Source organism: Trachypithecus francoisi, unplaced genomic scaffold (assembly GCF_009764315.1).
Source record: "Trachypithecus francoisi isolate TF-2019V2 unplaced genomic scaffold, Tfra_2.0 Contig01451, whole genome shotgun sequence".
NCBI classification, from domain to species: Eukaryota; Metazoa; Chordata; class Mammalia; order Primates; family Cercopithecidae; genus Trachypithecus; species Trachypithecus francoisi.
The window spans coordinates 1,154,985-1,168,656 of NW_022681432.1; the positions used below are offsets into that span (position 1 = coordinate 1,154,985).

The following is a 13,672-nucleotide window of genomic DNA, read 5'->3' on the forward strand; positions in this document are numbered from 1 at the left end:
AGAAGAAAACAATATTAAGTGAATCCACTTTTCTACCGGAATACAATAAATTGAGATTTCATGATAGTGAAACTTTTTCTCCCAATTTTGAGGACAGTAGCAAAATAGACCCCATGTGTAGCATGCTGTATAATGTTGACACATATTTGGTTACTGTTTTACATGTGCCATGCTGAATGATCATAAGGAAGATGCCAGTAAGGAACTGCTAACTGACACCGATCCTTGGAGCAATCTCAAAGTTTGCCACATTTCAATTTCAAAATGCATTTCAGCTATAATATGAGTGATTTATCACTTAGTAGTAGCTGTCAAAGTAATCTCCTAGATAAACCAAAAACATCTGGAACCATAAACAGAAAGGAGTAGTAGCTGAATTTTAATCCAGACCCAGTGTGCTCACTTCATTAGGAACAGGAAACAGCTAATTAGCAATGGAATGTTTCGTATTCTTAAAAGGGTTTGTTCTTGAGCTCCAAACAGAGATGATCTGATATGAACTCTGGATGTCAATAAGATTAAAGATTAGGAAGAGAAACTAACAAAGTCTCTCCAAGGGAATGTTATGGAGCTTGGGAACTTAAAAAGAGGGACACACACTGATATTTGAGGGGAGCTGACAGAGTTTATTGCTTTGGGATTTATCAGATAGGTAAAAAGGGGAATTTGATACATACAAATGTGACCATTTTTAAAGTAAAAACAAAGGTCCATGCAGTCCTTCCCTTAGCACAGCACTGCCTGACGTGGGCATAGGCCATGGCACGGAAGGTCAGTGTGGACACTCCATATAGGAGATGAACCTCTCCTAATCAATTGAGTTATCTTTACTGGGCCATAAATAGCTGCTCCAAACTCAAGTAAATGTGAGACTTGCCCTCTGTGGTATATATCCTAAACTTATGAGCCAGGATAGCTAAAATCATGCATCATAAACAAGGCAGATACATGGGAAAAGGCCAGAAAAAATACACATGAGGAGTCCTCATAGTTCAAACAAGGTAAGTTAACACATCTACTTATTTTTTAAAAAGACACTAGTTTATTTTGAAGTGACTTAGTTCATTTGCAAATTCTATTTAATGATGAAACTTTCTTGGATGTTATATTTTTAGTCACCTGTCATTGTTATTTATTTCAGATATTTGATATTAATAAACGTTTTTATTTGACTTGCTTCAATCCTTCTCTGTGACTTATTTCTAATTTGGCATTATTTCACTGAATTGGGCTAAAACAGTACACCTACTCGATATAAGCAGACCTTCTACAGCCCATGAAGAATACCAGAATCCAAATGCTTATGCTTAGAAAACATTCCTTCAGAGCATGGAATTACTGAAATGTCACATTGATATGAATTAATGTAATATTTTTAAGTGTTTAGAGTGGGTGGCCATTCCAGCAGAAATTGCATATACTGCCATGGGGAACCTCTTATTAGAAAATGGATAAAAACTCAGTTGGCCTTTTGCATAAGAAGCTCGGTGCTTCTGTCACACCAGAACTTAATGCTAGGGCAGACGTGAAAACAACACAGTGGATTAGATTTTGTTTAATGTAAGGAGGGCACTTTAGGAGGGGCATTAAATCTTCTTGGTCATTAGAGTACCATATAATACATTGGAATGCTGCTCTATTAGATTTTTAGTAGGCATCAAAATGATGATAACAGGTATCTGCCCCCAGCCAATGGCCAGATCTCCTCTAAGTAAACAGTTAAAAACATCTGAGGCCATTTCCTGGGCAATTCAAACCAAACGACCCATTTGATCCTAATCATTTGAACATATTAGGAATCTGGCTATGTCTAGACCAGAGAGTGAACAGTATAAAATATCCATAATCTCACTGACCCATCTGTCTTTCTCTTTTCTTTTGCCTGTAGATTTTTCATCCTGTTTGCTTATTAATAGCTTAATAAAGAGGAAGCAAGATTGGGGACGGGAAGAGAGAAGAAACCAGTAAAGGAGTATTTTTAGCAGCTTGGGTATCTGTTTTTATCATTGCATTCTTTACAAATCAGGAATGTGCTAGTAGAAAGGGGTTAAAGGACTTGCTCAACCATCAGCAGTTCAAAGGAAAAACTGGGTGCGGTAAAATCTAAAAACTAGAACTCCTTATATTTTCTTAGAGAACACTACAGGCCAAGTGCTTCTTTTAGAAATGAGAGCTCCAAAGCAGTGATAACAAATATCGATCATTTGCACAAATGATTTACCACCTGATCTAATTCCTGTTAAATACCAGGTCAGACAAGAAGTTATTTCACAGTAATTGCAGCTTAAAGTAGGTGTGTCTGCATTTTAATTTGTCTCACACCATTTAGAAATAGCATTTTCTCTGTCTTAAAAATTCTTCCACCTACTTACCCCACTAGGATTCTGTGTGAATTAATGTGATAATGTCTTTGAAGCACTATGAGCTCCTTGAGAGAAAGCGGTTAAAGAAGTGTAAAATGTGTTCAGTCATTATTACGACTATCCCCTAAAAACCTGTGAAGCCCATTCTCTAGGACATTTGTCCTGTGTGTGTAAGGTTCTATTTATCAGTAATGAACAAACAGTAACTAAAGGTTCCATATTTTAAGGATTTGAGTATGAATTCTAAAGAATTTACAACACTAGATAAGCAGGTAACTGCTACAGCACCCTATTCGTGCCTATGATCAGTTGGAGTTCCGGCATCAGTGTTCAGGCTGCACAGAAAAAACAATAAGACCTGGTCAAAATTTCATTCGAACAAAGAAAATTCAAAATCTACTCAATGCACTTCACTGAAAACCACAAACTCACTTTATAGTATTTCGCTGTGCTATGTATTTTCAAGATTTGAATAAATCTCTCTGAAATTAATGTATTATTTTATTAGGTTGATCTCTTAATCAAATATTCATTTATAGGAGTCTCATTTTATCAAAAATGAAATTATACAAAGGTGAGCAAAAGCGTAGATTTACAGAAGTTTAAAGCTTAATCTTATTCTCTAGGGGTGATATTGACAATATAAATATGGTGTAAATGATATTCCTTAACTCTAAAATATGCTTATGAGCCCTTTGTGCATGTTCTTCTTCTTTACAACCTGCAGCAAAATGCATAACTAGCTTAATAAGCAAGGCATTTAGGAATTGTTTTTTTCTCCACCGTCTAAAACATGAGTAAAGGCCGATACTGGTTTTTGTGAGTCAAAATCTTTGCTAATGACTGCAATATTCCCTCAGTATGACATTTCCTTCCCTGACAGGATGGTTATTTGAAAGTAATTGCTCACTTTTTATTTTTCAAGAAACTACCAAGAACTGTATCTATAATGTGTTTAGAGGATTATATTTACAATAAAATGCATTGGTGATTTTTCTTACCCAAAATTCGTGTTTGCTTCCAAATGTCTCCTCACCGCTTGTTTACCTCTATAAACAATGGGACTGCAGCACAAACTAATAGAATTCACACAAGTATACTTTAGGCTATCAAACCTTTCTTTCGAGGTAGCTAAGCTATTCTTGAACTATTGGCAATATTTTGTAATGAGTTCTCCAGCTAAGAAGTAAGTTCTATGTTTTCTTTGTGTTGGTTAATCAGTGCTGTGCTTCTGATTTACAAATGGGCACTATATTATTTAGGAGCAAGTAAGATCATCTCTTGAAGGTCATGATTTCCTGACCTGAATAAGAGAGAAATAAAATAATGTGCTAGTTAATGCTCCACTTGTTTTCCACTTCAGTCTTAGATTCAGTCCTAATTAAATGTAGAATTAATTGTAGAAACTCAACTTTAGTTGTGGAAATATGTTCAGAATATGATATTCTCAAATCAAAGAAGTGACAGTAGTGAGGTTAGTTTGGGGTCCAGTCGGTTATTATTGGAGTAGTATAAATATGAGTTACTAATTTGAAAGTAGGAAAAGCAGACAATTGCAAGCAAGGGGAAGATATAGTGTTTGATTACTCTTTGTCTAGAGAAGAGCACTATTTTGGAGTCATTTTTTCAGAAGGTTCTGTTGCTTATGTTTAGAACATGACATGTTTTTTAAAAACAGAGGTTTCTTGAAAAGAATAACCATTTGGGCTCATCAGCCTTACAAATATCTGACTTACAAGTTAATCAAAATGAAGACCAGGATAGGTCAATAGGTCATCTTTTTTTTTGTGCAAATGGTATCATAAAGGAGTATCAAACTATCTTACTCACTTGTAACACACCCTAGTTTTGTGAAATATTATTAATACATCTCTTTCTCCTTTTTTGAATCTCTAGTTCTTAGAAAACAGTCCCTTAAAATGGAAGCATGAATGCCCTTCTGCTCACACATGGGGATAAAATGCAAAGATATCGCTAACCATAACTATCCATGGGAGAGCACATTCTTTAGTGGAAGCTTTACACGTCACTTATAGGCCAAATAGTTCACTCTTACTGAAATCAATATTTTAGAAAACACAAAATCAAATATGTGTGTATTTTATAGGGCACCATAATAATGATATCTTGTACTTGTCATACTTATCAGATAGTATGTATCTAACTTATTGATGAGGAAGAATAGGCAAATATTATGATACCTATTTTACTAAAGTTAAGGCAGAGAGAAGGTAAATGACTTCTCAAGGTTAGTAACTGAGTTAGCGAGTTAGTAACTGAGAAATTCTGACTACTAGATCAGAGCTCCTTCTGCCACTTCATTGTGCCTCTCACATACTGGTTATAAAACAGCAATAGAAGTACACGTGTCAGTACAGAGATCTCCAACTGTTGAGTCACATTAAGAGCTTTAGAAATACTGAAATTCTATTTTTCATCTTAGAAGAGAGAGGAAGGGAGAGGAGAATAAATGAAAGCTAATGTGTATGGAACACTATGTCAGGAGCCACTCCACACATACATATGGCATACATGGAATGCATCTTCCTTCATTATTTTCTTGTTGTGGATAATGCTACAGTGAAAAGTGTGAATTATGTTTCTATGCCATTTCTCTAAATAATCTGAGACCAAGTCCCCCACTTTCCATAAGCATATAAGTTACAAAATGTTTTTTCTTCTTCTTTTTTCTTTCTTTTTCTGAGACAGAGTCTTGCTGTGGTGCCCAGGCTGGAGTGCAGTGGCAGGATCTCAGCTCACTGCAACCTCCGTCTCCCGGGTTCAAGTGATTCTCCTGCCTCAGCCTCCCAGGTAGCTGGGACTACAGTTGTGTACCATCACACCTGGCCATGTTTTGTGTTTTTAGTAGAGATGGGGTTTCTCCATGTTAGCCAGGCTGGTCTCTAACTCTGGACCTCAGGCAATCTGCCTGCCTTGGTCTCCCAAAGTGCTGGAATTATAGACGTGGCCACCACGCCTGGCCACAAAACGTTTCTTAAGGTTCTAATTGATTTGAGTTTTGTACAGGATGCAGATTGGAATATTTTAGGCAATATTTTAAAGTATAGTTAAGTTCTATTTTAAAATGATTTTAACTATTACTTTTGTCTGCAAAACTTATAGAAGAACACTATAATACTCGATTTTAAACAAATCAAAATATGGAGGAAAGTGAAAAATGAAAGTAATGGATAAACAAATGTTAACTTGTACAATGTTAAAAATGATGACATCCAACATTTCCCATAGAAGGTTGAAATGCGGTTACCAGGAAATTGTAAGATCTGAGGGTTTATTAGTCCTATTGAGAGTTTTTCCTCACACGTTATTAAATGGTTGCTCACAGATGCTGAGATCAACATTACGTTTATTCATTTTTATTATTTTAATGAAAACGAGAGCACTTAGACATTTGTGAAATGTTGCAGGAAGTCAGGGATCCCGAATGGAGGGACCGGCTGGAGCCGTGGCAGAGGAACATAAATTGTGAAGATTTCATGGACATTTACCAGTTCCCAAATAATACTTTCATAATTTCTTATGCCTGTCTTACTTTAATCTCTTAACCCTGTTATCTTCATAAGCTGAGGATGTACATCACCTCAGGATCACTGTGATAATTGTGTTAACTGTATAAATTGATCGCAAAACATGTGTGTTTGAAAAATATGAAATCAGAGTACCTTGGAAAAGGAACAGAATAACAGCAGTTTTCGGGGAACAAGGGAAGACAATCATAAGGTCTGACTGCCTGCAGGGTCGGGCAAAATAAAGCCATATTTTTCTTCTTGCAGAGAGCCTATAAATGGACATGCAAGTTTGGAAGATATCGCTACATTCTTTTCCTAGCAAGGAATATTAACAACTAATACCCTGGGGAAGGAATGCATTCCTGTGGGGAGGTCTATAAATGGCTGCTCTGGGAGTGTCTGTCTTATGCAGTTGAGATAAGGACTGAAATATGCCCTGGTCTCCTGCAGTACCCTCAGGCTTACTAGGGTGGGGAAAACTCACCCTGGTAAATTTGAGGTCAGACTGATTCTTTGCTCTTGAGCCCTGTTTTCTGTTGTTTAAGGTGTTTATCAAGCCAATATGTGCACTGCTGAACATAGACCCTTATCAGTAATTCTGCTTTTGCCCTTTGCCTTATGATCTTTGGTTTTGCCCTTTGCCTAGTGATCTTTGTTGGACCCTTATCAGGAGTTTCTGATTTTACCCTTGTCCTGTTTCCTCAGAAGCATGTGATCTTTGTTCTCCTTTTTGTCCTTTGAAGCATGTGATCTTGTGACCTACTCCCTGTTCTTGCACTCCCTCCCCTTTTGAAATCCTTAATAATAGATGTTTCTGGCTTTAAGGCTCAGGTGGGCATCACAGTCCTACTGATATGTGATGTCACCACTGGTGACCCAGCTATAAAATTCGTCTTTGTACTCTTTCTCCTTATTTCTCAGCTGGCCGACACTTACGGAAAATAGAAAGAACCAACTTTGAAATATTGGGGGCAGGTTCCCCCGATAGTGAAAAAACAGGAAGATGGGAAAGAAATGTTTGTAAAATAATGATGCTGTCTTGAAAGCTAATAAAGTAATTGTTGGAAATGTTGCTCCAAAAATCGTTTGCATTACTGACAAAAAGTAGATTCCAGCTGAAGTATGTGGATCATTACCATTGTTAATTTTCAAATATTAAAAAAGTAAAATGTAAACTTGAAAGGGTCAAGAGGTTAGGGGCCTTAAAGGAGTTGTGTATAAAATCCAAAAGAAGGTTTTTCTTTAAATTCATTTTAATTCCCAAAAGGTAATGTTACATGTCTATTATAAATGAAAAGTAAGTTCCCTAGAGTAAATAAATGAAACTTTATGCTAATGCTGCATACGGAATTCCAGTCTAAAATTGGTTAAGTGGTTGAGAGTAGGGGCTCATGTCTGTAATCTCAGCATTTTGAAAGGCCAAGGCAGGTGGATCACCTGAGGTCAGGAGCCTGAGACCAGCCTGAACAACTTGGTGAAAATTCAAAGTTAGCCAAGTGTGGTGGCCCACGCCTGTAATCCCAGCTACTTGTGAGGCTGAGGCAGTAGAATTGCTTGAACTCGAGAGGCAGAGGTTACAGTGAGCCAAGATCATGCCACTGCACTCCAGCCTGGGTAACAAGTATGAAACTCCATCTCAACAAATATAAAATAAAATAAAATAAAATATAATATAATAAAATAAAAATGTAAAATTAGACAGCAAGGCTCTGTTGAAATCTAGTTCTGACAGACAGAGTGAAGTGAGTGTAGTCAAGAATAAAAAGGTTATTTCTGTTACTATTTCAGCTGCTCCACACAGTTTTAAATAGAAAAGAGAGTTGTATGGTATTTGTCTAAATTTTATGAAGATTACCCCAATCTTTACAAACTTTTAAAAGCAGAGGTGATTATTACATTACACCTAGTTTTAGACTATTTTAATTAATGAACTATGAAGCAGAGAAGCCTCTGCCCTTTCCCTGAACCCTATGCACTGTTTTGCATTGGATAATACTATAGTCTTGTTACGTACCCTAACTAGCTAACTAACTATGTGAGATTTTTACAAGAACGGATTGATAGTGATGTACAGTGAGATAAATGAATGAGAGTTAAGACTGTGTTTTAGTTCCCACTGTCAATGGCAAGCAAATTAACTTAGGTTATTTTCATACTTACAAAACAGAGGTTAATCACATCTTTCCAAACTACCTCCCAGAAATAATCCTCCTAGAGGATATGATGTAAAGGATGACACAAAGTACACCATGCTATACACATAATAGGTCCTGCCTTTCTTTTTTCACTATTCCAATTTTAGGCTATGAATTCCTCATTCTCAGAATGATAAGTATCTTGGAACAGAACCTCCACAGATTCATGTGGTAGCAATATCATAATTTTAATTTTTAAAGTACTTCGAAAATAATGGCATATGATTACAGTCTTCTATGAAAATGCTGTTTGTTTTATTTATTAAAACACAAATGTGGAAGTAAAAAAGTGAAACTTGACTTAATCTTTTAATCAGGAAAATGTTTTTCCTTTTGCATGTCCTTCAGGTATACCTGGGTTGGGGTTGGCGTATGGTGAATCCCAAGCTTAAAAAATTGTATTGTATATGTAAAGAGGATGGGGCATAAAGTAACTGGTCAAACAGTTATCAGAGTTAAGTTAAACAGCCCTTCCTAGATTATAGTAAAAAACACCTGTTAATTAGTGACTTACTCCTGTAGACTCAACATGCTGAATAGCAGAACAACTTATCATGGCCTGCAAGTCTCACTATTTGCTATAACTGCAATTTGATCTGTTATATAATTAAGATATAGCTAGAACTGCAAGTCTTTGATCTGTACATGAGATTGTATGTTACCATCATAATTACCATGACAGTCTTGTGGTCACTGAAAATAATTTTGTTAACAATGCATGTGTGTGGTGCAAGCCACTCCATGACAACCAGGCCCTAAATGATTAAATAATTAATGCAGGCTCTTCCCATCCTCCTAAGAAAAAAACTAGAAGTATAAATTGTACTATGGTCTGCCAGGTATTTCACAGCAGAGAGGTACCACCAGTCAGGATAAAAATCCTGTGGAGGATGAAGAAAATTAGGGGAAATACTTTCCGAGGAAGAAAATAAAAAGATTCAGGCCATTTAATAAACTGTACAGAAAAACATTTTTGCTGCTTTAGAGAAAGATGCTGGGATCCTCTCTGTGGGGTGTGTGCTAGAGTCTTTTCCCATTGTATGATGGTCACTGAAATAAAGTCTTTCTAGGAAATAAAAGGATCCTACTCTTCAAGGAAGCATTTAAAAGAAAAATTGTAAGACCTACTTCCCACAATTCCTCTGGTCTCTGACTTGCTATATACCTCCACTTTATAAGAAAATATTTTCACTTTACAATGGGAACATCAGAGTACCTGTGTATATCTTCCAACACAGTACAAGGCATCAATGGGAGGGAAATCAATAATTAATGGTTGATGAGTTTAGGTAGGAAGCAGTCAGTGGAAACCCTAGCGATAGAGAAGATGGAGAACACACTGTGATGGAGGAAATTAGAAAAGCATATAATAAAATTCCATCTGTTTTCCTTTATTTTTTCTTGTCATATCACATACATGCCAATAAATCATACGTGATTTATTTTTTCTGACTCCCTTTCACGCTCTTACTATCACTTTTCTTACTATTCTTCCTAATTCTACAGTGATAATCCTATCCCAAGGGTAGTTGTTTTTAGGAAATATTGGCATGGCATCTTAAGTTCTTTAGAGGAATGTTGTTTTAGGTTAGTAAGCAAGAACCAAAGAGAAAAGATAATAAGGAGGTCTAAGGGGTCAAGGAAGGATATACACTGTTCAAATTGATTTTGAGAGAATTGATAAAAATAGATATATTCACATATATTTCATATTATGAATATATATTAAATGTTCTAGGCCATAAGCTATGCATATTAAATTATTCCCTAAACTATAATTTTTAATATAATAGATGTTAAAATGATATTTGCTGCTTTTGCAGTCAAATGACACTTTTTTTGCTTTTAATTCTTCAGTGGCACCTTCGCCAGGTACTGCATAGATGAGATCATGACTTTTGTATCTTTGAATGGCCAGTCTGTACTCTTTATAAGATCCCTTTTTTTCTGAGCAAAAATGGTTCAGAAAAAAAAATGGTCTAGTAGTTTTACTTTTACATCAAATTTTGGTTTCCTTTCACATGTAGATTTGACTTAATATCTACTTCTAGTGTGTCAGTAGCAAAAGGAATAAAAAATTTATTTAGGATGCTACTACATTATGGAAAAAATATCAGAGAAAAATATATTCCAGTGCTAAATTATCTTGTGTCTTTGTCAAACATGTATACATAAAAGAAACTGTAAAAATTATTCACAGAGATTGACATTCTATGGGCAAAACACAGTTAAACATTTTGTGGTTTATTTCTTTTTCCTCAAGCAAATGCAGTGGCAGATACAGGGTCAGTATGTCACTGTGCCCTTGTACTTTATGATGTTATCTCCCCTGAAATTTATTATTTTATTTTATTACTATAAAGTCAGTTCATGGTGACAGTTGTCTATTTTCTAAAATGTAGGAGCTTCATATTCTGTTTTCGTTTTACCTATTGTTATTAAGATGTTAACTTCAATTTTTTTAAATTTAGGAAACATGCACTGTCAACTATACCACTAGCCACTAACAATGAAATATAGTCATACAAAAGTTAACTAAGGTATAAACATGCAAAAGGAGAAGTCTCCCTGAGATCATAAAATGATGTTATTTTCTGTTCAGCAGTTCATGTTACTGCTGTTCATGCTAATTAATTAAAGGAGCTGTTGCAGTAATGTGCAAACAGGGAATCTGAGAAACTGAGAGGGCTTTTAGGTCTCCAAGTGAAGTTAAGTCAATCTGGGCGCAGGCAATCAAATGTAATGAAATCACTTGTCAGTGCTAAGCTTGCAAAAACTGTGAAGTTTGACTAGGGAGTAAAAGGATTATAATTAGATTTCCAATAGGATAATAACTAAATGGCAGAACGCAGTAAAAGAAATATTACTTTGTTAGCTAATGGTACTGCTGTTCAGTTTTAGTTTTTATCAGCACACTTGTAGTTGTGCTAATTTAATTTGCTTTTATCAGCAAAAATGCACTACGCAAATGGCACTTGAATGTCATTTGCAAAAAAATCATTGATCTGAAGGTGCACTTAATGACACCCGGTATGTTTATTTTATGTGAAACAGGGATTGGTTGATAAGATGGTTGATGTTCTATCTTGCAGGCCCTCAACTGAGTTATAGGAATTTGGATGGAATGACATTAGCACAAGTTCTCCACCAAATACTTCATCTCTAGAGATAGCAGACATAACCACTGGAGTAGTGTATAAACATTGTGTGATCACCAGAAAACATTCTGCAGGAGTTGCTATGGTAGACCCCCAAAATATAAAAGATACAGATATCCTTTCATGGAAACTTGGTCTATGCATATTGTCTTCTCTGTCAAACAACATTCAAAGCATAAAAGACATGAAATAACTAAGCTGAAGAGATGTATTATATACATATAATGTATTCCATGGAATACATTATATATAATACATAATATATATACACTATATATAGTATATATATAAAATCTTATATATGTAAGATTTCTGGTACACGTGCAGTTTGTTTGCACTAAAACTCACGTGGAAATTACCATAAAACTGGATATGACTTTTTTGCTTCCGGGGTGGTCATGTAACGTTTTTCTAAGTGCCTTTTAAATTCTTAAGAAGATGTCACAGTGGAATCAATTGAATTTCAAAGGGAGAGTACTAGGTGAATGACAGATGTCTATCTAGCAGAGCTATTGACAATGGGAAGAGAAAGAACTTTCCTGATGCTGGAATTTTTCCTGTGATGGAGATGAATTTTGGAAATGGTATTGTATTGGCATACATGAACTGACCCTCACAAACAATGATAGGAAATGATCTTTCAAGTTAAAAAATAGGTTTCAAGGGAGATGGAAAAGATTGAAACAGTATCAAAATAAGTCACAAAAAAGAACTGTGACTCACAAAACCAAAATTAATAGGAAGAACAGAAAAATAATGGCTAAGCTTGCTTTTCACGTTTTCTGAGCATTATACATTTTCTAAATTTCATAGATACATTCAAAAGTAATGTTTTTATTACTTTTTATTATTTTACAAATAATAGGCAAAATGTTTGGGATTTTTAGGTGATTATTTGACCTGATTGATTTGGTAAACTCTATTTAAAATTATTTCTGATAATATTTTTAGGCACCTATTTTCCTGGCTAAAAGAATAAAATTTGCTATTTTTTAAAATTAAATTGTGATTCTACTGTCATATTAACATAAGACATTAACTCTAATTTTTCACAAAGGGACGATAGGGGTTTTATCATTTACAGTGCTTAAATGTTGTGCTAAGAGAAGAGATAATGTGTATTTTTCCATTTGTATCACTTTTATATAGAATCTTATTTAATATAATGTAAAAGACAGACAGCCAATAAAGAATTATTAACCTACCATATTTTACCATATATAGACAATATTAAACATAAATACTAGACAATGTAATTTTTAATTTGGAAAAAAATACAAATCAGCTTCTTTGCTTTAAAATAAATTCCATCTCAATCCTTTTAAGATGAATTTGTCTCATATTTAGCAAGTAAAAACTTGTAGAACTTATTAAAAGTATGCACAGTGAAAACAAGTATTAAATCTGTCCTTCCCTAAGTACAACTAAATATGCAAAAGCGATTCTTAGTAGATTTCATAAAAAAATTGGAAACGAAGAGTGGATCCACCTTTTGCTTATATCTCCTAATTGCCCACGAATAAAATATCACTATTTGCTACATGAAAATGAAATAATTTTAGGAAAGTTCAAAAGCTTGCATTTCTCTCAGAGTTAAGAAAGATGTTACTACTATGAACTAAAAGTATAATATAAATTAAATGAACCGCAATAAATCAGAGGTACAGGTTAAAAGATAATAAAGATAAAACTCACTAGTGGTGTATTCGGATTACCCTCTCCAGTTTCAAAGCTGACCTTAAACCCACTCAAAGCAGGGCACAATCAAGTTCAACGTTCCTTAAGACTATGTCTATATTTTCGTGTCACTGATTCAGAAGGGATCAATTGCTTCAGGCTATTCATCTCTACCATGGAGCTGGTATGTGATGGTAACCTCAAAAACCCGGCCCACAACTAGTGGGGCACTTCTTAATGAATTTTGCTGTGATGAATTGGTTAGACAATTGAATTCCATTTGAATTGGTTTTGCTCATGTAGACACAGCCTTTAAGCTGAGGGAATAAGCAGGCAAGCAAAAAAGGGATAAGAAACAGCAAAAGCTTCATTGAATGAGGTAAGCATGCATGCTTTTACACCTAACATAGTTAATGCATTAGTTAGGTCTACCCAGCTGCAACAGAGTCATGCATCACTAGAGTATCCATGAGAGCTAACGTTTCTGGTTTTATAAAGATGACTCATAAAACTACATGTAAAACAACTTATGAAGCTACCACGTAAAATGGTGACCCTCAGATGAACCAAAATGGATATTTTGGTCACACCCAGTTCTGTTGCCTTTATGTAGATCCACTCATCACACAGTAGAAAGGCACTGATTAATTCCAGCAAGCAACATATTCATAGTTGTCTTCATTTTTCAAAGTTAGGAAATAGTTTTCTCATTAAAATGTTCTTTATTTTTTATTAGAGTGAGGCATTTT

The 13,672-nt window shown here is 35.1% G+C and overlaps 1 protein-coding gene across 1 annotated transcript in view; it reads right to left on the reverse strand.

The window, feature by feature from the left end:
- DACH2 (dachshund family transcription factor 2) overlaps positions 1–13,672 on the reverse strand; it is an 811,718-nt gene that overhangs the window by 94,306 nt on the left and 703,740 nt on the right.